The following is a 22,911-nucleotide window of genomic DNA, read 5'->3' on the forward strand; positions in this document are numbered from 1 at the left end:
ACAGCTGGGACTCCCTGGGCTGCGAGGGCTTTTCCAGCCCCTGGGATCCTGGGGTTCTGGGATTCCATGGCCAACTTCCCACACTCCTCTCAGCACTGAGCCCTGCACCCTGCCCTGCAGTTTGTGAGGACTGGCTCAGGCTCAGCCCACGAGCGCTGCCAGCGCAGGCTGCCGGAGCCGAGGGCGCCCGTGCCCACCCCGGCCGGGCTCCTGGGAACGCTCTTGCTATTTCCTTCAAGATGGGAAAACAGATGAAAGCTGCTCACAGCCCTCCCCACACAGCAATTCCCACGTGTCTGGGAAAGGGAATTCAGCAGAAAAGCAGCCAGAGTGGCTTGGTGGGAGCACAGCAGGGAGACATCCCTGTGGGAAGCCTGGTGGGGACAGCTCTTGAGGCACAAATCAGAGGAATTGTGAGGTTTGGAGCACACGGGGAAGGTGAAACCATCTCACACTGTGCAATAGGTGTGCAGGTGATTCAAGCAAGTTGTGGCTGCCCCATCCCTGGGAGGGTTCAAGGCCAGGCTGGAGCAGCCTGCTCTGGTGAAAGGTTCCTGCCCATGGCAGGGGAAGAACAGGATGGGCTTTAAGGTTCATCTGCAACCAAACTGCTCTGGGGTTCTGTTCTATTGAGTAAACTAAAGAATCCTCCATCCTGCTATCCTGCCACCAGGAGTGGCTATTAATGGCCATTTAGGAAGGTCATTTTCAGTTTATCATTCCCTTGGCACATGTCCCAGCACCTGGCAATCAATTCAGAGGTTTTCCAAGCAGGAGGCAGCACCTCAGCCATCATGTTTCATAGGAAACAAAAAAATCTCTCACCTGTGGACTTGTCTGATCATTTCACATATCCTTTGGGATCCCACCATACCCAGCAGTGATGAGTTCCACAATTCTACTATAAGCTTATTTTAAAAAGTATTTTTTACTTGATCAAAATCATAGAAAGGTTTGTGCTAGCAGTGAGCTCAAATACCTGTTTATAAATATTCTTCAATATATCTTTAATATACTGACATTTTCAGGGTGTGCTCTGCCCTTCCTGCTTCATGTAGTGTGAGAGAAGCTGAATAAGGATTCCATATGGATCATCTCCTTGCCTTTTTTTATCTTACAGACCTTTCCTGTGTTGCTTTACTGTCTCTGCTCAGGGCTGAAAACTCCTTTTCTGACAATCTCGATTTCTACAGGAGCTTCCTTAGAGCGGTCAGGCTAATAGACTGAATTGTTGTGGGTTCATTCCAACCAAATCTTCCCCTTCCCCTTTCCCCTTTCCCCTTTCCCCTTTCCCCTTTCCCCTTTCCCCTTTCCCCTTTCCCCTTTCCCCTTTCCCCTTTCCCCTTTCCCCTTTCCCCTTTCCCCTTTCCCCTTTCCCCTTTCCCCTTTCCCCTTTCCCCTTTCCCCTTTCCCCTTCCCCTTCTCTTGCTTTTCCATTTTCTCACTCTGCACAAGTCCCTGGCAGGAGGGGACAGCCGGGGGGGTCGGGCTCTGCTGCCAGGGAACAGGGACAGGAGGAGAGCTCAGGCCTCAGGCTGGGCCAGGGGAGGCTCAGGGTGGGCAGCAGCAGGAATTTGCCCATGGAAAGGGAGCTCAGGCCTTGGCAGGGGCTGCCCAGGGAGCTTTGCAGTGCCCATCCCTGCAGGTGCCCAAGGAAGGGCTGGACGTGGCACTCAGGGCTCTGGGCTGGGGACAAGGTGGGCATCGGGCACAGCTGGGACTCCATGGGCTGCGAGGGCTTTTCCAGCCCCTGGAATCCTGGGATTCATCATCTTATGAACAGCAGGGTGACTTTAACACTGACCATGGAAGAAACAGCAGAGGGAGATGCTCCCAGCCCAGGCCAGGCTGTTTCTCACACCTGCACAGGTGACGGCACTGGGGCAGTTCCAGGAGGGAAATGCTGACTTTAATTGAAATCAGCACAAAAGCCCAGCTAAAGCCAGGTGGAATCAGCCAATTTCCTGTGCTGTCCTGAGAGCCACATGGGAGCCCTGTGGCCCCCACAGCCCATCCTGCCAAGTGGATGAGCTCTCCAGGGGCAAACATTGACACAGCTCATGCCTGGCTTGGTCCATCAGGGAAATAACCCATGGGGGCTCAGAGAGTGCAGAGGCACAGGGAGTGAGGCTGTACAGGCAGCAGCCTCCACCTTTAGTGCACGGGATGGAAAATCAAACAGTCCCAGAGACATCTGCAAACAGAGGCTTGTGCTTGCTGTGTTGAACCAGAGGGCAGAGAGGTCCAGGGGCACAGCCGGGGACACAGCTGGAACCCCAAACCTCTGCCTGGCGGGACAGTGCTGGCTGAGAGCTGCACATGGGAGAGATCTGAAGCTCCTAGACAGTGTCCAGAGGGGGTTCAGCCCTAGGGAGGGTCAGTTCAGCCTGGAGGAGCCTGAGGTCAGAGCTCCCCGGGGCTGCAGCTCCTCCCGAGGGGCAGCGCAGGGACAGCTCCGGGCTCTGCTCCTGCCACAGGGACAGCAGCAGGGAGCGGCTGCAGCTGGCCCAGCAGGGATTTAGGTTGGCTTTTAGGGCAAGGCTCTTCTTTCCCCACAGGCTGCTGGCACTGCCCAGGCTCCCCAGGGAATGGGCACGGCCCCGAGGCTGCCAGAGCTCCAGGAGCATCCAGGGATGCCCAGGCTGGGCTTGTTGGGGGGTCTGGGCAGGGCAGGGGGGCACTGGGGGATCCCTGGGGTTCACTCCAGCTCAGGACATTCTGGAATTCTAAATAACAACTGGGATGCAATAAATTTACCCTGACAGGGAAGGACTGCCAGGGGAAGCTGTGAAACTCCTGCTGCTGCTGCTCCCAAGGCCAGCAGCACCACGCTGGGGACTCCTGGACAAATGTCCCTCCTGAGGAGCTTCCCCACAGCCGTGGCTCCTCCTCAGGCTCCCCATCCTCAGCACAGCTCCACCAGGGGCTGCAGGGCACAGGGACCCGTGGGGAGACCCCTGCTCTGCCCAGAGTGTCACTGGAAAGCTCACTTTGATTTCTGCTGCGTTCCTGGGTGCCCAAAATGGATCCGGGGGCTTGCCAGGGACAGGGACAGCTACACTCTGCTCTGCAGGAGCATTTCCTTCCTAGAAAGAATTAATCTAATGCTTTCCAGCTTGCCTGGCCATGTCTGGATCAAAGAGGCAGGGGTGAGGAATGGTGCAGGATTTTCACATTTTTCTTCACTCTGTTTCACAAAGTTTAAAGACACCAAAACTCCAGAATATGGAATCACAGAATCCCAGACCAGTTTGGGTTGGGAGGGACCCTAAAGCTCACCCTGTTCCACCCCCTGCCATGGGCAGGGGCACCTTTCACTAGACCAGGTTGCTCCAAGGCCTTTCCAACCTGGCCTGGAACACTTGCAGGGATATAATTCTGAAAAGGTTTAAAAGAGTCTGTGTTTTGATCTCCTCAACAGATTTTATGCTCTGCAGTTAGAAGTAGCTTCATTCTCATAAGGCCAAATGTGTCCATCCTCTTTTATCACTGTGTTATAATGGGATTTTTGGAAAATATTGCACCAGGCATCTCACTAACAGCGCAAGGAAATGAGGGCAGAGCTGTGAGGAGAGGCAGTAACAACATTATGCTGCAATTCTGTAATGGTTTCTTCAAAATAAATCACTGGGATGTCATCAAACTGGTCAAAATTCAATCTGGCAAAACATTATCAGAGGATTCTGGTTCCAGAAGGGATGGGAGAAAGATGCAGGGGAATTTATGGGCAGCTGTGATGCTGAGTGATCTCAGAACCTGAGCTGCCCTTGGACAGAAGGGTTTGTGTTTTTATCAGACCAGCTGTGTCTCTTGGGGGCCCTTGTGGCTCTGCACAGGTCCCTGGCAGGAGGGGACAGCTGCCCCAGGGAACAGGGACAGGAGGAGAGGGAACAGGGGAGGCTCGGGGTGGATGTTTCCTTCCTGGGAAAGATTGCCCAGCCCTGGAACAGCTGCCCGGGGTAAAAGCTGAGGGTTTGTTTCTGCAGGACCTAAAAAGCCATAAACACCTCCCCTGGTCCCACCCGCCAGGGGAAACCTGAGCCCAAGAGTTTGGGATCTGGGGTCTGGGATCTGGGGCCTGGGGTCTGGGATCTGGGATCTGGGATCTGGGATCTGGGGTCTGGGGTCTGGGATCTGGGGTCTGGGATCTGGGATCTGGGATCTGGGGTCTGGGATCTGGGGTCTGGGGTCTGGGATCTGGGGTCTGGGATCTGGGATCTGGGGTCTGGGGTCTGGGATCTGGGGTCTGGGATCTGGGGTCTGGGATCTGGGGTCTGGGATCTGGGATCTGGGGTTAGGATCTGCTTTGAAGTTTCCTTGTTTGGGCTGACAGAACATCTCAGCTCACCTTAGAGCAGATGAGCTGCACAGCTTCAGGGGTCACATCAGGCCGTGGCGCCTCCTGCCCTGGGACCCTGTTCTTCACAGGCAGCCCCACATCTCGGAGCAGATCTGGGGAAGGTCAGAAGCTGCATTTTGGGAGGTTTCCTCATCGTCTGAGAAGCTCTACATCCCTTCACAGTGTCCCATGCAGCTCGTGCTGGCCTCACTGAGGACCGGCTGCGTTCTCAGGGCTGGCATTAACGTGTGGCATCTTCCAGGGGCTGCCCTCTCTGCTGCTGCACAAATACCAGAGGATTTGGTGTCCTCAGCCTGGGTCAGGACACTGCTCCATGTCCCATTCCCAAGACACAGCAAACGTTCCCAGTGGACGTGTGACCGCCCTCAGGACCGCGACATTCATCCCTGGACTGTCACAGGACAGTGAAATCCCAAGGCACAGAAACAGATTTCAGTGTCTGATCCCAAAACAATAAAGAGGACAAACATCTCAGTGGAATGCATCAGAGTGTCCCAGATCAGACTCTGTTCCAGTCGCCCTCCTAAACTCCTTTAACTCCTCAGGACCCGTTTTTTCGTCCTGCAGAGCAGATGAAGTTTAGGAAAGTTGTGTTGCTGCAGAGACACTTCTCCCTTCCTGGGAAGAAAAACTCCTTAAAATCCAGCAACAGCAGCCCAGCTGAACCTCTGGTGGGGCTGTGTGGGGTCAGCTGGCACCAAAGGAATGTCAGACATGGGACTAAAGTGTGAGATTGGTACAAAACACAAATGTTAATCAGAGTGAGGCAGTGTCATTTATTCATTATCATAAAAATGAATAATGACCTCAGAGCCCACCCAGTGCCACCACCCCTGCCATGTCAGGGACACCTCCCACTGTCCCAGGAGCTCCCAATGTCCAGCCTGGCCTTGGGCACTGCCAGGGATCCAGGGGCAGCCCCAGCTGCTCTGGCAATTCCATCCCAGCCCCTGCCCACCCTGCCAGGGAACAATTCCTGCCCCAGATCCCAAGATCCAGCCCTGCCCTCTGCCCCTGGCAGCCATTCCCTGGCTCCTGGCCCTGCAGCCCTTGGCCCCAGTCCCTCTCCAGCTCTCCTGGAGCAGCTCCGTGGCTCCTCTGGGCTCTCCCCAGCAGCTCCATGTCCCTGTTTTGGGGCCCCAGAGCTGGACACACTCCAGGTGGGGTCTCATGAGAGCAGAGGAGAGGGGCAGGATCCCCTCCTTGCCCTGCTGCCCTCGCTGTGGGATGAGCCAGGACATGGGTCATGCCCTGTGGTCCCTTGGGGCTCTCCCTCACTCCCATCCTGAGAGCTCCCCCCAAAGCTGATGTTCTCCAGCTGTTCCTGACTCACAGCCATTCTCTGCCTCCATTTAATCATTGACAGCACCACGAGTCTTCCCAGCATTCGCTGTTTGCTTTGCTCTGTTTGACTTTCCACAGCGGCGCCCAAAGCAATAATGGACAGAACAATTTTTCTGCAGGTGCTTTCCAGCTGTCACTGCCTTTCCCCACCTGCATTTCCTCAGCCCTGGAGCTGCACACCGTATTTGCCATCCCAAAATTCCATTTTGCCAGCAAACAGTCTGAGCTGTCAACATCCCCCTGACAGCAGCAGCAGCACACGTGGGCAGGTCAGGAGCTCCAGGATGCTCACAGGGACGTGAAGCTTCTGCTCCGGAGCCAGGCTGGGAGAGCTGGGGGTGCTCAGCTGGAGAGGAGAAGCTGCAGGGAGAGCTCAGAGCCCCTTGCAGGGCCTGAAGGAGCCCCAGGAAAGCTGGAGAGAGACAATTGCCAAGGGCTGCAGGGCCAGGAGCCAGGGAATGGCTGCCAGGGGCAGAGGGCAGGGCTGGATCTTGGGATCTTGGGCAGGAATTGTTCCCTGGCAGGGTGGGCAGGGGCTGGGATGGAATTGCCAGAGCAGCTGGGGCTGCCCCTGGATCCCTGGCAGTGCCCAAGGCCAGGCTGGACACTGGGAGCAGCTGGGACAGTGGGAGGTGTCCCTGCCATGGCAGGGCTGGGAATGGGTGGGCTCTGAGGTCACTCCCAGCCCAAACTGGGATTCCCTGACTGTGATCAATGAAGGACCAGCCTCAGGATCACCCTCCCCAGGGCTGTGCACAGCAGCAGTGGACAAGGGACAGCAGTGGGACATTTCAGTGTCTTCCCTGTTGCAGTCCCCTTTAAACTTCCAAATTTTCAGACACTGGAGCTCAGCCCTTTGGGAGGTGTCCCAGAGCTTCCCAGCAGCACAGACAGACAGCAGGCTGGGTGTTCCTGCCTGGGCTGGGAGGAGAGGTGGGATGGAGCCCTGGAGACAGCCTGGGAACGGGGCAGCCGTGGTCCTGCCGGTTCCTGCAGGGATGAGAGAGGGCAGAGAGGGGAGGATGGAGGGGGTGGGAGATGAAGGCAAGGAAAAGTCCATGTTTGTGCTGAACTGAGTGTGGAGGGACCACGAGAGCCAGCCTCTCCCTCAGAGAGCAGATGCAGCCCCAGTGAGTCTGTGTGTGTTCCTTGCCTTTGGTGTGGCAGAGGGTTTGGTGTTTTAGGGAGCTTTATCAGCAAGACCTGAGGGTCAACCATCCAAACCAGCCCCAAGTGAAGGAAAATGCCATTTGTACTTCTCAGCTCCAACAAGATTAAATGGAAAATAAGAAATTTGGAGGCTCAAGTAGGAGAAAACCTGAATCCCAGAACCCCAGGATCCAGGGGCTGGAAAAGCCCTCGCAGCCCATGGAGTCCCAGCTGTGCCCGATGCCCACCTTGTCCCCAGCCCAGAGCCCTGAGTGCCACGTCCAGCCCTTCCTTGGGCACCTGCAGGGATGGGCACTGCAAAGCTCCCTGGGCAGCCCCTGCCAAGGCCTGAGCTCCCTTTCCATGGGCAAATTCCTGCTGCTGTCCACCCTGAGCCTCCCCTGGCCCAGCCTGAGGCCTGAGCTCTCCTCCTGTCCCTGTTCCCTGGCAGCACAGCCCGACCCCCCCGGCTGTCCCCTCCTGCCAGGGACTTGTGCAGAGCCACAAGGGCCCCCTGAGCCTCCTTTGCTCCAGGCTCAGCCCCTTTCCCAGCTCCCTCAGCCCCTCCTGGGGCTCCAGCCCTGAGGGACACTGAAGATGAAGTTCCACCTGCCCTGGGGCTGTTAGAAGGCTCACCAGCAGATCCCAGTCTCTCTCTGAGGATGCTGGCAGCCTCCTGCTGTCCTGGGCAGCCTCACAGCCCTGAGTGGGAGGCAGGAGCTGGAGGCAGGAGCTGGAGGCAGGAGATGGATGCTGGATGCAGGAATTGGATTCAGGAGATGGATGCAGGAGTTGGATGCTCAGCGAGAGGAGGTGGGGACAGCAGGGGGATCCCAGAGCAATGTTCTGAGCAGGCTCTCTCACATTTAGTGCCTGGTACAAACCCCAGCTGGGCAGCTGATGGTGGCAGCAGCTCGGCTCAGCCTCCCACGGCTGCCCAGGGAAAAGGTGTGGGTCTCTCATTGCTGGGAGCTCTAAGTTTTCGCATAACTGAGGAGCATGGATTAAAATTTGATGATTCAAATTTGTCTCAGACTCCTCACAGAATCCCAGACTGGTTTGGGATGGAGGGACCTTAAAGCCCACACCTCCCCCTGTCCCAGGCTGCTCCAAGCCCCAGTGTCCACCCTGGCCATGGAAATTTCCAGGGATCCAGGGGCAGCCAACACCAATCATGAGACCATGAGTGGAGTTTGTAATCCCTGACCAAGGTGGATTTTAGGGTGCCTTTCCATCAGCACAAAATCAGCAAAGAAAGGTTTGAAGGGACCATGAAGATCACCCAGTTCCACCCCTGCCCCACGCCCACCTGTAGGTATGAAATCAAAAGGAATATTTAACAGAGCCATTTGCTGCCAGCGCTTTCCTTACACGCTCTTTGTTGTTTCTGCCAGAGACTTGTGTAAATCCTGGTTTGAATCAAGCCCTCAGAGAAATCACCCTTTCAGAGGAGCAGCATCCTGGTTTCCTGCAGGCCCAGCTGTGCTCACCCAGGTGACAGCAGAGGACGTGGGGAGGGGAGCAGGGCCAGCCCTGGCTGCTCACAGGGCTGGGAAGATGAATTTAAACAGCCACAAACCATGGCTGGGGCTCCCCCGAGTCTCACTGCTCACCTCCCTGTGCCCCAGGGCGTGTGAGCACCACAGCAATGCCTGAGAGCTTCTCCTTCCCTTCTCTGAACAAACAGCGCCGAGCAAAAATGGGAGCAAGGAGAGATTTGGGGCAGTGGGTGCAGGAAAAAAATAGGAAAAATGAAATATGCAGAAAATTGTCAGGTTTTCACCCTGCTCTGTGAAAATTCTGCATTTGGGAAAGTGAGGCAGTCCAGCCCTGGTGCCTCCCTCCCCTGGCTGCTCCCGTGCAGCTCCCTGCTTTGCACCAAGGTGGATTTTACATCTGGATATTTGCATGTGTGTCTGCACCACGTTCAGAGACACACACAGATAGAGGGGGACTAAATACCAGGAGACAAGGATAAGAGCAAAATCCCCAAAAGGGTTCTTTAAAAAGAGCACAGACCAAGAAACCAGAGAGAGGATTCATAACAGAACCATCACAGAATCACAGAATGCTTTGGGTTGGAAGAGACCTCACAGCTCATTTCCTTCCACCCCACCCACCACGCTTCACACTTTCTGATTCATAATCAGAAATGGGGGGTTTGGGGTTTTTTTTGATAATGTGATGAATTTCACACACAGATGGTGAGCAATGGGGTACAGAGCTGGAGGGTGGTGTGGTGCTCCCCCTGTCCAGGGCTGTGAGTGTTCAGTGCCCAAGAGAGCTCCAGGAGAGCTGCAGAGGGACTGGGGCCAAGGGCTGCAGGGCCAGGAGCCAGGGAATGGCTGCCAGGGGCAGAGGGCAGGGCTGGATCTTGGGATCTTGGGCAGGAATTGTTCCCTGGCAGGGTGGGCAGGGGCTGGGATGGAATTGCCAGAGCAGCTGGGGCTGCCCCTGGATCCCTGGCAGTGCCCAAGGCCAGGCTGGACATTGGGAGCAGCTGGGACAGTGGGAGGTGTCCCTGCCATGGCAGGGGGGGACTGGAGGGGCTGTTCCAAACCATTTTGTGATTCCATGATAAAACCAGGACAAGAGCAAACGGCCTCAGGCTGGGCCAGGGGAGGCTCAGGGTGGGCAGCAGCAGGAATTTGCCCATGGAAAGGGAGCTCAGGCCTTGGCAGGGGCTGCCCAGGGAGCTTTGCAGTGCCCATCCCTGCAGGTGCCCAAGGAAGGGCTGGACGTGGCACTCAGGGCTCTGGGCTGGGGACAAGGTGGGCATCGGGCACAGCTGGGACTCCCTGGGCTGGGAGGGCTTTTCCAGCCTCAATCATTCCAGAACCTGGCATTCTGCACAGGTTTGGGAAGGTCCTGGCTCCTCTTGTCCACATCACCGTGGGCAGCATCTTCATCCTGGTGCCCTCTGAGCCCACCCCATCCTCTGTGGGGCGGGGGCCAGGCAGATCCAAAGCAGGATCCTCATTTCAATTCCAATTTTCAAGGCAGAACTTCCCGTTGGGCCATGCCCAGCCCTCGTCCCCTTTGGGAAGGTTTGGGGAGGGGAAGGGTCTCAGCTGTCCCTGGGCTGCACACACAGAGCTGTGATTTGTGGCACACACAGAGCTGTGATTTGTGGCACACAGAGCTGTGATTTGTGGCACACACAGAGCTGTGATTTGTGGCACAGAGCTGTGATTTGTGGCACACACAGAGCTGTGATTTGTGGCACACACAGAGCTGTGATTTGTGGCACAGAGCTGTGATTTGTGGCACAGAGCTGTGATTTGTGGCACACACAGAGCTGTGATTTGTGGCACACACAGAGCTGTGATTTGTGGCACACACAGAGCTGTGATTTGTGGCACACACAGAGCTGTGATTTGTGGCACACACAGAGCTGTGATTTGTGGCACAGAGCTGTGATTTGTGGCACACACAGAGCTGTGATTTGTGGCACACACAGAGCTGTGATTTGTGGCACACACAGAGCTGTGATTTGTGGCACACACAGAGCTGTGATTTGTGGCACACACAGAGCTGTGATTTGTGGCACACACAGAGCTGTGATTTGTGGCACACACAGAGCTGTGATTTGTGGCACACACAGAGCTGTGATTTGTGGCACAGAGCTGTGATTTGTGGCACACACAGAGCTGTGATTTGTGGCACACACAGAGCTGTGATTTGTGGCACAGAGCTGTGATTTGTGGCACAGAGCTGTGATTTGTGGCACACAGAGCTGTGATTTGTGGCACAGAGCTGTGATTTGTGGCACACACAGAGCTGTGATTTGTGGCACACACAGAGCTGTGATTTGTGGCACACACAGAGCTGTGATTTGTGGCACACACAGAGCTGTGATTTGTGGCACAGAGCTGTGATTTGTGGCACACACAGAGCTGTGATTTGTGGCACACAGAGCTGTGATTTGTGGCACAGAGCTGTGATTTGTGGCACACACAGAGCTGTGATTTGTGGCACAGAGCTGTGATTTGTGGCACACACAGAGCTGTGATTTGTGGCACACACAGAGCTGTGATTTGTGGCACACACAGAGCTGTGATTTGTGGCACACACAGAGCTGTGATTTGTGGCACACACAGAGCTGTGATTTGTGGCACACACAGAGCTGTGATTTGTGGCACAGAGCTGTGATTTGTGGCACACACAGAGCTGTGATTTGTGGCACAGAGCTGTGATTTGTGGCACAGAGCTGTGATTTGTGGCACAGAGCTGTGATTTGTGGCACACACAGAGCTGTGATTTGTGGCACACACAGAGCTGTGATTTGTGGCACACACAGAGCTGTGATTTGTGGCACACACAGAGCTGTGATTTGTGGCACACACAGAGCTGTGATTTGTGGCACACACAGAGCTGTGATTTGTGGCACACACAGAGCTGTGATTTGTGGCACAGAGCTGTGATTTGTGGCACAGAGCTGTGATTTGTGGCACACACAGAGCTGTGATTTGTGGCACAGAGCTGTGATTTGTGGCACACACAGAGCTGTGATTTGTGGCACACAGAGCTGTGATTTGTGGCACACACAGAGCTGTGATTTGTGGCACACACAGAGCTGTGATTTGTGGCACAGAGCTGTGATTTGTGGCACACACAGAGCTGTGATTTGTGGCACACACAGAGCTGTGATTTGTGGCACACACAGAGCTGTGATTTGTGGCACACACAGAGCTGTGATTTGTGGCACAGAGCTGTGATTTGTGGCACACACAGAGCTGTGATTTGTGGCACACACAGAGCTGTGATTTGTGGCACACACAGAGCTGTGATTTGTGGCACACACAGAGCTGTGATTTGTGGCACACACAGAGCTGTGATTTGTGGCACACACAGAGCTGTGATTTGTGGCACACACAGAGCTGTGATTTGTGGCACAGAGCTGTGATTTGTGGCACAGAGCTGTGATTTGTGGCACACACAGAGCTGTGATTTGTGGCACAGAGCTGTGATTTGTGGCACAGAGCTGTGATTTGTGGCACACACAGAGCTGTGATTTGTGGCACAGAGCTGTGATTTGTGGCACACACAGAGCTGTGATTTGTGGCACACACAGAGCTGTGATTTGTGGCACACACAGAGCTGTGATTTGTGGCACACACAGAGCTGTGATTTGTGGCACACACAGAGCTGTGATTTGTGGCACACACAGAGCTGTGATTTGTGGCACACACAGAGCTGTGATTTGTGGCACAGAGCTGTGATTTGTGGCACACACAGAGCTGTGATTTGTGGCACAGAGCTGTGATTTGTGGCACAGAGCTGTGATTTGTGGCACAGAGCTGTGATTTGTGGCACACACAGAGCTGTGATTTGTGGCACACACAGAGCTGTGATTTGTGGCACACACAGAGCTGTGATTTGTGGCACACACAGAGCTGTGATTTGTGGCACACACAGAGCTGTGATTTGTGGCACAGAGCTGTGATTTGTGGCACACACAGAGCTGTGATTTGTGGCACACAGAGCTGTGATTTGTGGCACAGAGCTGTGATTTGTGGCACAGAGCTGTGATTTGTGGCACAGAGCTGTGATTTGTGGCACACACAGAGCTGTGATTTGTGGCACACACAGAGCTGTGATTTGTGGCACAGAGCTGTGATTTGTGGCACACAGAGCTGTGATTTGTGGCACAGAGCTGTGATTTGTGGCACACACAGAGCTGTGATTTGTGGCACAGAGCTGTGATTTGTGGCACAGAGCTGTGATTTGTGGCACACAGAGCTGTGATTTGTGGCACAGAGCTGTGATTTGTGGCACACACAGAGCTGTGATTTGTGGCACACACAGAGCTGTGATTTGTGGCACACACAGAGCTGTGATTTGTGGCACACACAGAGCTGTGATTTGTGGCACAGAGCTGTGATTTGTGGCACACACAGAGCTGTGATTTGTGGCACACACAGAGCTGTGATTTGTGGCACACACAGAGCTGTGATTTGTGGCACACACAGAGCTGTGATTTGTGGCACACACAGAGCTGTGATTTGTGGCACACAGAGCTGTGATTTGTGGCACAGAGCTGTGATTTGTGGCACACACAGAGCTGTGATTTGTGGCACACACAGAGCTGTGATTTGTGGCACACACAGAGCTGTGATTTGTGGCACACACAGAGCTGTGATTTGTGGCACACAGAGCTGTGATTTGTGGCACACACAGAGCTGTGATTTGTGGCACACACAGAGCTGTGATTTGTGGCACACACAGAGCTGTGATTTGTGGCACACAGAGCTGTGATTTGTGGCACACACAGAGCTGTGATTTGTGGCACAGAGCTGTGATTTGTGGCACAGAGCTGTGATTTGTGGCACACACAGAGCTGTGATTTGTGGCACACACAGAGCTGTGATTTGTGGCACACACAGAGCTGTGATTTGTGGCACAGAGCTGTGATTTGTGGCACACACAGAGCTGTGATTTGTGGCACACAGAGCTGTGATTTGTGGCACACACAGAGCTGTGATTTGTGGCACACACAGAGCTGTGATTTGTGGCACACACAGAGCTGTGATTTGTGGCACACACAGAGCTGTGATTTGTGGCACACACAGAGCTGTGATTTGTGGCACAGAGCTGTGATTTGTGGCACACACAGAGCTGTGATTTGTGGCACACACAGAGCTGTGATTTGTGGCCACAGAGCTGTGATTTGTGGCACAGAGCTGTGATTTGTGGCACACAGAGCTGTGATTTGTGGCACACACAGAGCTGTGATTTGTGGCACACACAGAGCTGTGATTTGTGGCACAGAGCTGTGATTTGTGGCACACACAGAGCTGTGATTTGTGGCACACACAGAGCTGTGATTTGTGGCACACACAGAGCTGTGATTTGTGGCACACACAGAGCTGTGATTTGTGGCACAGAGCTGTGATTTGTGGCACACACAGAGCTGTGATTTGTGGCACAGAGCTGTGATTTGTGGCACACACAGAGCTGTGATTTGTGGCACACACAGAGCTGTGATTTGTGGCACACACAGAGCTGTGATTTGTGGCACACACAGAGCTGTGATTTGTGGCACAGAGCTGTGATTTGTGGCACACACAGAGCTGTGATTTGTGGCACACACAGAGCTGTGATTTGTGGCACACACAGAGCTGTGATTTGTGGCACACACAGAGCTGTGATTTGTGGCACAGAGCTGTGATTTGTGGCACACACAGAGCTGTGATTTGTGGCACACACAAGCTGTGATTTGTGGCACAGAGCTGTGATTTGTGGCACAGAGCTGTGATTTGTGGCACACAGAGCTGTGATTTGTGGCACAGAGCTGTGATTTGTGGCACACACAGAGCTGTGATTTGTGGCACACACAGAGCTGTGATTTGTGGCACACAGAGCTGTGATTTGTGGCACAGAGCTGTGATTTGTGGCACACACAGAGCTGTGATTTGTGGCACACACAGAGCTGTGATTTGTGGCACAGAGCTGTGATTTGTGGCACACACAGAGCTGTGATTTGTGGCACAGAGCTGTGATTTGTGGCACACACAGAGCTGTGATTTGTGGCACACAGAGCTGTGATTTGTGGCACACACAGAGCTGTGATTTGTGGCACAGAGCTGTGATTTGTGGCACACACAGAGCTGTGATTTGTGGCACACACAGAGCTGTGATTTGTGGCACACACAGAGCTGTGATTTGTGGCACACACAGAGCTGTGATTTGTGGCACAGAGCTGTGATTTGTGGCACACACAGAGCTGTGATTTGTGGCACAGAGCTGTGATTTGTGGCACAGAGCTGTGATTTGTGGCACACACAGAGCTGTGATTTGTGGCACAGAGCTGTGATTTGTGGCACACAGAGCTGTGATTTGTGGCACACACAGAGCTGTGATTTGTGGCACACACAGAGCTGTGATTTGTGGCACACACAGAGCTGTGATTTGTGGCACAGAGCTGTGATTTGTGGCACACACAGAGCTGTGATTTGTGGCACACAGAGCTGTGATTTGTGGCACACACAGAGCTGTGATTTGTGGCACACACAGAGCTGTGATTTGTGGCACAGAGCTGTGATTTGTGGCACACACAGAGCTGTGATTTGTGGCACACACAGAGCTGTGATTTGTGGCACACACAGAGCTGTGATTTGTGGCACACACAGAGCTGTGATTTGTGGCACAGAGCTGTGATTTGTGGCACACACAGAGCTGTGATTTGTGGCACAGAGCTGTGATTTGTGGCACACACAGAGCTGTGATTTGTGGCACACACAGAGCTGTGATTTGTGGCACAGAGCTGTGATTTGTGGCACACACAGAGCTGTGATTTGTGGCACACACAGAGCTGTGATTTGTGGCACAGAGCTGTGATTTGTGGCACACAGAGCTGTGATTTGTGGCACAGAGCTGTGATTTGTGGCACACACAGAGCTGTGATTTGTGGCACACACAGAGCTGTGATTTGTGGCACACACAGAGCTGTGATTTGTGGCACACACAGAGCTGTGATTTGTGGCACACACAGAGCTGTGATTTGTGGCACACACAGAGCTGTGATTTGTGGCACACACAGAGCTGTGATTTGTGGCACACACAGAGCTGTGATTTGTGGCACACACAGAGCTGTGATTTGTGGCACAGAGCTGTGATTTGTGGCACACAGAGCTGTGATTTGTGGCACAGAGCTGTGATTTGTGGCACACACAGAGCTGTGATTTGTGGCACACACAGAGCTGTGATTTGTGGCACACACAGAGCTGTGATTTGTGGCACACACAGAGCTGTGATTTGTGGCACAGAGCTGTGATTTGTGGCACACAGAGCTGTGATTTGTGGCACAGAGCTGTGATTTGTGGCACACACAGAGCTGTGATTTGTGGCACAGAGCTGTGATTTGTGGCACACACAGAGCTGTGATTTGTGGCACACAGAGCTGTGATTTGTGGCACACACAGAGCTGTGATTTGTGGCACAGAGCTGTGATTTGTGGCACACACAGAGCTGTGATTTGTGGCACAGAGCTGTGATTTGTGGCACAGAGCTGTGATTTGTGGCACACACAGAGCTGTGATTTGTGGCACACAGAGCTGTGATTTGTGGCACAGAGCTGTGATTTGTGGCACAGAGCTGTGATTTGTGGCACACACAGAGCTGTGATTTGTGGCACAGAGCTGTGATTTGTGGCACAGAGCTGTGATTTGTGGCACACACAGAGCTGTGATTTGTGGCACAGAGCTGTGATTTGTGGCACAGAGCTGTGATTTGTGGCACACACAGAGCTGTGATTTGTGGCACACAGAGCTGTGATTTGTGGCACACAGAGCTGTGATTTGTGGCACACACAGAGCTGTGATTTGTGGCACACACAGAGCTGTGATTTGTGGCACACACAGAGCTGTGATTTGTGGCACACACAGAGCTGTGATTTGTGGCACAGAGCTGTGATTTGTGGCACACACAGAGCTGTGATTTGTGGCACACACAGAGCTGTGATTTGTGGCACACACAGAGCTGTGATTTGTGGCACACACAGAGCTGTGATTTGTGGCACACACAGAGCTGTGATTTGTGGCACAGAGCTGTGATTTGTGGCACACACAGAGCTGTGATTTGTGGCACACACAGAGCTGTGATTTGTGGCACACACAGAGCTGTGATTTGTGGCACAGAGCTGTGATTTGTGGCACAGAGCTGTGATTTGTGGCACACACAGAGCTGTGATTTGTGGCACACACAGAGCTGTGATTTGTGGCACACACAGAGCTGTGATTTGTGGCACACACAGAGCTGTGATTTGTGGCACACACAGAGCTGTGATTTGTGGCACAGAGCTGTGATTTGTGGCACACACAGAGCTGTGATTTGTGGCACACACAGAGCTGTGATTTGTGGCACACACAGAGCTGTGATTTGTGGCACAGAGCTGTGATTTGTGGCACAGAGCTGTGATTTGTGGCACAGAGCTGTGATTTGTGGCACACACAGAGCTGTGATTTGTGGCACAGAGCTGTGATTTGTGGCACACACAGAGCTGTGATTTGTGGCACACACAGAGCTGTGATTTGTGGCACACAGAGCTGTGATTTGTGGCACACACAGAGCTGTGATTTGTGGCACACACAGAGCTGTGATTTGTGGCACAGAGCTGTGATTTGTGGCACACACAGAGCTGTGATTTGTGGCACACACAGAGCTGTGATTTGTGGCACACACAGAGCTGTGATTTGTGGCACACACAGAGCTGTGATTTGTGGCACACACAGAGCTGTGATTTGTGGCACACACAGAGCTGTGATTTGTGGCACACACAGAGCTGTGATTTGTGGCACACACAGAGCTGTGATTTGTGGCACACACAGAGCTGTGATTTGTGGCACAGAGCTGTGATTTGTGGCACAGAGCTGTGATTTGTGGCACACACAGAGCTGTGATTTGTGGCACAGAGCTGTGATTTGTGGCACACAGAGCTGTGATTTGTGGCACACACAGAGCTGTGATTTGTGGCACAGAGCTGTGATTTGTGGCACACACAGAGCTGTGATTTGTGGCACACACAGAGCTGTGATTTGTGGCACAGAGCTGTGATTTGTGGCACACACAGAGCTGTGATTTGTGGCACAGAGCTGTGATTTGTGGCACACACAGAGCTGTGATTTGTGGCACAGAGCTGTGATTTGTGGCACACACAGAGCTGTGATTTGTGGCACAGAGCTGTGATTTGTGGCACAGAGCTGTGATTTGTGGCACAGAGCTGTGATTTGTGGCACAGAGCTGTGATTTGTGGCACACACAGAGCTGTGATTTGTGGCACAGAGCTGTGATTTGTGGCACACACAGAGCTGTGATTTGTGGCACACACAGAGCTGTGATTTGTGGCACAGAGCTGTGATTTGTGGCACACACAGAGCTGTGATTTGTGGCACAGAGCTGTGATTTGTGGCACACACAGAGCTGTGATTTGTGGCACACACAGAGCTGTGATTTGTGGCACAGAGCTGTGATTTGTGGCACACACAGAGCTGTGATTTGTGGCACACACAGAGCTGTGATTTGTGGCACACACAGAGCTGTGATTTGTGGCACAGAGCTGTGATTTGTGGCACACACAGAGCTGTGATTTGTGGCACACAGAGCTGTGATTTGTGGCACAGAGCTGTGATTTGTGGCACACAGAGCTGTGATTTGTGGCACAGAGCTGTGATTTGTGGCACACACAGAGCTGTGATTTGTGGCACACACAGAGCTGTGATTTGTGGCACACACAGAGCTGTGATTTGTGGCACAGAGCTGTGATTTGTGGCACACACAGAGCTGTGATTTGTGGCACACACAGAGCTGTGATTTGTGGCACACAGAGCTGTGATTTGTGGCACACACAGAGCTGTGATTTGTGGCACACACAGAGCTGTGATTTGTGGCACACAGAGCTGTGATTTGTGGCACACACAGAGCTGTGATTTGTGGCACACACAGAGCTGTGATTTGTGGCACACAGAGCTGTGATTTGTGGCACACACAGAGCTGTGATTTGTGGCACACACAGAGCTGTGATTTGTGGCACACAGAGCTGTGATTTGTGGCACACACAGAGCTGTGATTTGTGGCACACACAGAGCTGTGATTTGTGGCACACACAGAGCTGTGATTTGTGGCACACACAGAGCTGTGATTTGTGGCACACACAGAGCTGTGATTTGTGGCACACACAGAGCTGTGATTTGTGGCACAGAGCTGTGATTTGTGGCACAGAGCTGTGATTTGTGGCACAGAGCTGTGATTTGTGGCACAGAGCTGTGATTTGTGGCACACACAGAGCTGTGATTTGTGGCACACACAGAGCTGTGATTTGTGGCACACACAGAGCTGTGATTTGTGGCACACACAGAGCTGTGATTTGTGGCACAGAGCTGTGATTTGTGGCACACACAGAGCTGTGATTTGTGGCACACACAGAGCTGTGATTTGTGGCACACACAGAGCTGTGATTTGTGGCACAGAGCTGTGATTTGTGGCACACAGAGCTGTGATTTGTGGCACACACAGAGCTGTGATTTGTGGCACACACAGAGCTGTGATTTGTGGCACAGAGCTGTGATTTGTGGCACAGAGCTGTGATTTGTGGCACACAGAGCTGTGATTTGTGGCACACACAGAGCTGTGATTTGTGGAACACACAGAGCTGTGATTTGTGGCACAGAGCTGTGATTTGTGGCACAGAGCTGTGATTTGTGGCACACACAGAGCTGTGATTTGTGGCACACACAGAGCTGTGATTTGTGGCACACACAGAGCTGTGATTTGTGGCACAGAGCTGTGATTTGTGGCACACACAGAGCTGTGATTTGTGGCACACACAGAGCTGTGATTTGTGGCACACACAGAGCTGTGATTTGTGGCACACACAGAGCTGTGATTTGTGGCACAGAGCTGTGATTTGTGGCACAGAGCTGTGATTTGTGGCACAGAGCTGTGATTTGTGGCACACAGAGCTGTGATTTGTGGCACACACAGAGCTGTGATTTGTGGCACAGAGCTGTGATTTGTGGCACACACAGAGCTGTGATTTGTGGCACACACAGAGCTGTGATTTGTGGCACACACAGAGCTGTGATTTGTGGCACAGAGCTGTGATTTGTGGCACACACAGAGCTGTGATTTGTGGCACACACAGAGCTGTGATTTGTGGCACAGAGCTGTGATTTGTGGCACACACAGAGCTGTGATTTGTGGCACACACAGAGCTGTGATTTGTGACACACACAGAGCTGTGATTTGTGGCACACACAGAGCTGTGATTTGTGGCACAGAGCTGTGATTTGTGGCACACAGAGCTGTGATTTGTGGCACACACAGAGCTGTGATTTGTGGCACACACAGAGCTGTGATTTGTGGCACAGAGCTGTGATTTGTGGCACAGAGCTGTGATTTGTGGCACACAGAGCTGTGATTTGTGGCACACACAGAGCTGTGATTTGTGGAACACACAGAGCTGTGATTTGTGGCACAGAGCTGTGATTTGTGGCACAGAGCTGTGATTTGTGGCACACACAGAGCTGTGATTTGTGGCACACACAGAGCTGTGATTTGTGGCACACACAGAGCTGTGATTTGTGGCACAGAGCTGTGATTTGTGGCACACACAGAGCTGTGATTTGTGGCACAGAGCTGTGATTTGTGGCACACAGAGCTGTGATTTGTGGCACACACAGAGCTGTGATTTGTGGCACAGAGCTGTGATTTGTGGCACACACAGAGCTGTGATTTGTGGCACACACAGAGCTGTGATTTGTGGCACACACAGAGCTGTGATTTGTGGCACAGAGCTGTGATTTGTGGCACACACAGAGCTGTGATTTGTGGCACACACAGAGCTGTGATTTGTGGCACACACAGAGCTGTGATTTGTGGCACACACAGAGCTGTGATTTGTGGCACACACAGAGCTGTGATTTGTGGCACACACAGAGCTGTGATTTGTGGCACACACAGAGCTGTGATTTGTGGCACACACAGAGCTGTGATTTGTGGCACACACAGAGCTGTGATTTGTGGCACACACAGAGCTGTGATTTGTGGCACAGAGCTGTGATTTGTGGCACAGAGCTGTGATTTGTGGCACACACAGAGCTGTGATTTGTGGCACACACAGAGCTGTGATTTGTGGCACAGAGCTGTGATTTGTGGCACAGAGCTGTGATTTGTGGCACACACAGAGCTGTGATTTGTGGCACAGAGCTGTGATTTGTGGCACACACAGAGCTGTGATTTGTGGCACAGAGCTGTGATTTGTGGCACACACAGAGCTGTGATTTGTGACACACACAGAGCTGTGATTTGTGGCACACACAGAGCTGTGATTTGTGGCACAGAGCTGTGATTTGTGGCACACACAGAGCTGTGATTTGTGGCACACACAGAGCTGTGATTTGTGGCACACAGAGCTGTGATTTGTGGCACACACAGAGCTGTGATTTGTGGCACAGAGCTGTGATTTGTGGCACACACAGAGCTGTGATTTGTGGCACAGAGCTGTGATTTGTGGCACACACAGAGCTGTGATTTGTGGCACACACAGAGCTGTGATTTGTGGCACACACAGAGCTGTGATTTGTGGCACAGAGCTGTGATTTGTGGCACAGAGCTGTGATTTGTGGCACACACAGAGCTGTGATTTGTGGCACACACAGAGCTGTGATTTGTGGCACACACAGAGCTGTGATTTGTGGCACACACAGAGCTGTGATTTGTGGCACACACAGAGCTGTGATTTGTGGCACACACAGAGCTGTGATTTGTGGCACACAGAGCTGTGATTTGTGGCACACACAGAGCTGTGATTTGTGGCACACACAGAGCTGTGATTTGTGGCACACACAGAGCTGTGATTTGTGGCACACACAGAGCTGTGATTTGTGGCACACAGAGCTGTGATTTGTGGCACACACAGAGCTGTGATTTGTGGCACACACAGAGCTGTGATTTGTGGCACAGAGCTGTGATTTGTGGCACACACAGAGCTGTGATTTGTGGCACACACAGAGCTGTGATTTGTGGCACACACAGAGCTGTGATTTGTGGCACACACAGAGCTGTGATTTGTGGCACACACAGAGCTGTGATTTGTGGCACAGAGCTGTGATTTGTGGCACAGAGCTGTGATTTGTGGCACACACAGAGCTGTGATTTGTGGCACACACAGAGCTGTGATTTGTGGCACACAGAGCTGTGATTTGTGGCACAGAGCTGTGATTTGTGGCACACAGAGCTGTGATTTGTGGCACACACAGAGCTGTGATTTGTGGCACAGAGCTGTGATTTGTGGCACAGAGCTGTGATTTGTGGCACACACAGAGCTGTGATTTGTGGCACACACAGAGCTGTGATTTGTGGCACACACAGAGCTGTGATTTGTGGCACACAGAGCTGTGATTTGTGGCACAGAGCTGTGATTTGTGGCACACACAGAGCTGTGATTTGTGGCACACACAGAGCTGTGATTTGTGGCACAGAGCTGTGATTTGTGGCACACACAGAGCTGTGATTTGTGGCACACACAGAGCTGTGATTTGTGGCACACACAGAGCTGTGATTTGTGGCACACACAGAGCTGTGATTTGTGGCACACACAGAGCTGTGATTTGTGGCACACACAGAGCTGTGATTTGTGGCACACACAGAGCTGTGATTTGTGGCACACACAGAGCTGTGATTTGTGGCACAGAGCTGTGATTTCTGGCTGCTCATCCTGGCTAAAGCCATGCTCTGTGCCAGCACTGAGGCTTTTTGGGGCACTCAGAGCCTGTCAGGAGCCAGCACTGAGCTGGGATGTGTTCCTTCCCTTGCAGCACATCTGTCCCTGAGTGACACAGACAGCACAAAACATTCATCTTCAATTAACCATTCTGTCATCTTTTCCTTGCCTTTAATCGCTGCCTATCATTTAGAAATTTATTTTTGGAAGAAGTAAATCAATAGCACTTTGTGGAAGCAGAAAGTTCTAGCACCAATCCAATTAAGAACTTCATTTCCTGAATTAGGAACAAATTAACTCATTATCCACGCAGCAAAATCGTATTTGCAGCCAGCAGCTGGAGACGTTTGTGGGGAGGTGTTTTGGGGTGGGTTTTGGCAGTGGAGGGGTGCAGGAGGGAGCTCTGGGCTGTCCTGGGCCAGGCACAGGAGGTTCCACAAGGATCAGTGACAGACCCATCACAAAATCCTGGAATGGTTTGGGTTGGGAAGGGGCCTCAGAGCCCACCCAGAGCCCCCCCTGCCATGGCAGGGACACCTCCACCCCTGAAGGGTCTGCAGCCCTGAAGAGCCCCCACCTGAGCAGGTGCACCCCAAAGGAATGAATCCACACTGAATTTGATTGTCCATTTCATCTCCAAGTTCTCCCATGATCCCCATATCCAGTATTCTGGGTATAGTGAGGTCCATAAAAAGCTTCAAAACAACCCAGTTCCATCCTTTCCTGTATGTGCAAAGCTCAGTTCCTGCACAGCTAAATCAGGAACCTCCCACAGGTGTGAAAATGTCTGTTTATATCATTTATTTATATATTATATATATATTTAAATATGGTATTT

The sequence above is a fragment of the Cyanistes caeruleus genome, chromosome 3 (genome assembly GCF_971803275.1).
Source record: "Cyanistes caeruleus chromosome 3, bCyaCae1.hap1.1, whole genome shotgun sequence".
Taxonomy (NCBI): Eukaryota; Metazoa; Chordata; class Aves; order Passeriformes; family Paridae; genus Cyanistes; species Cyanistes caeruleus.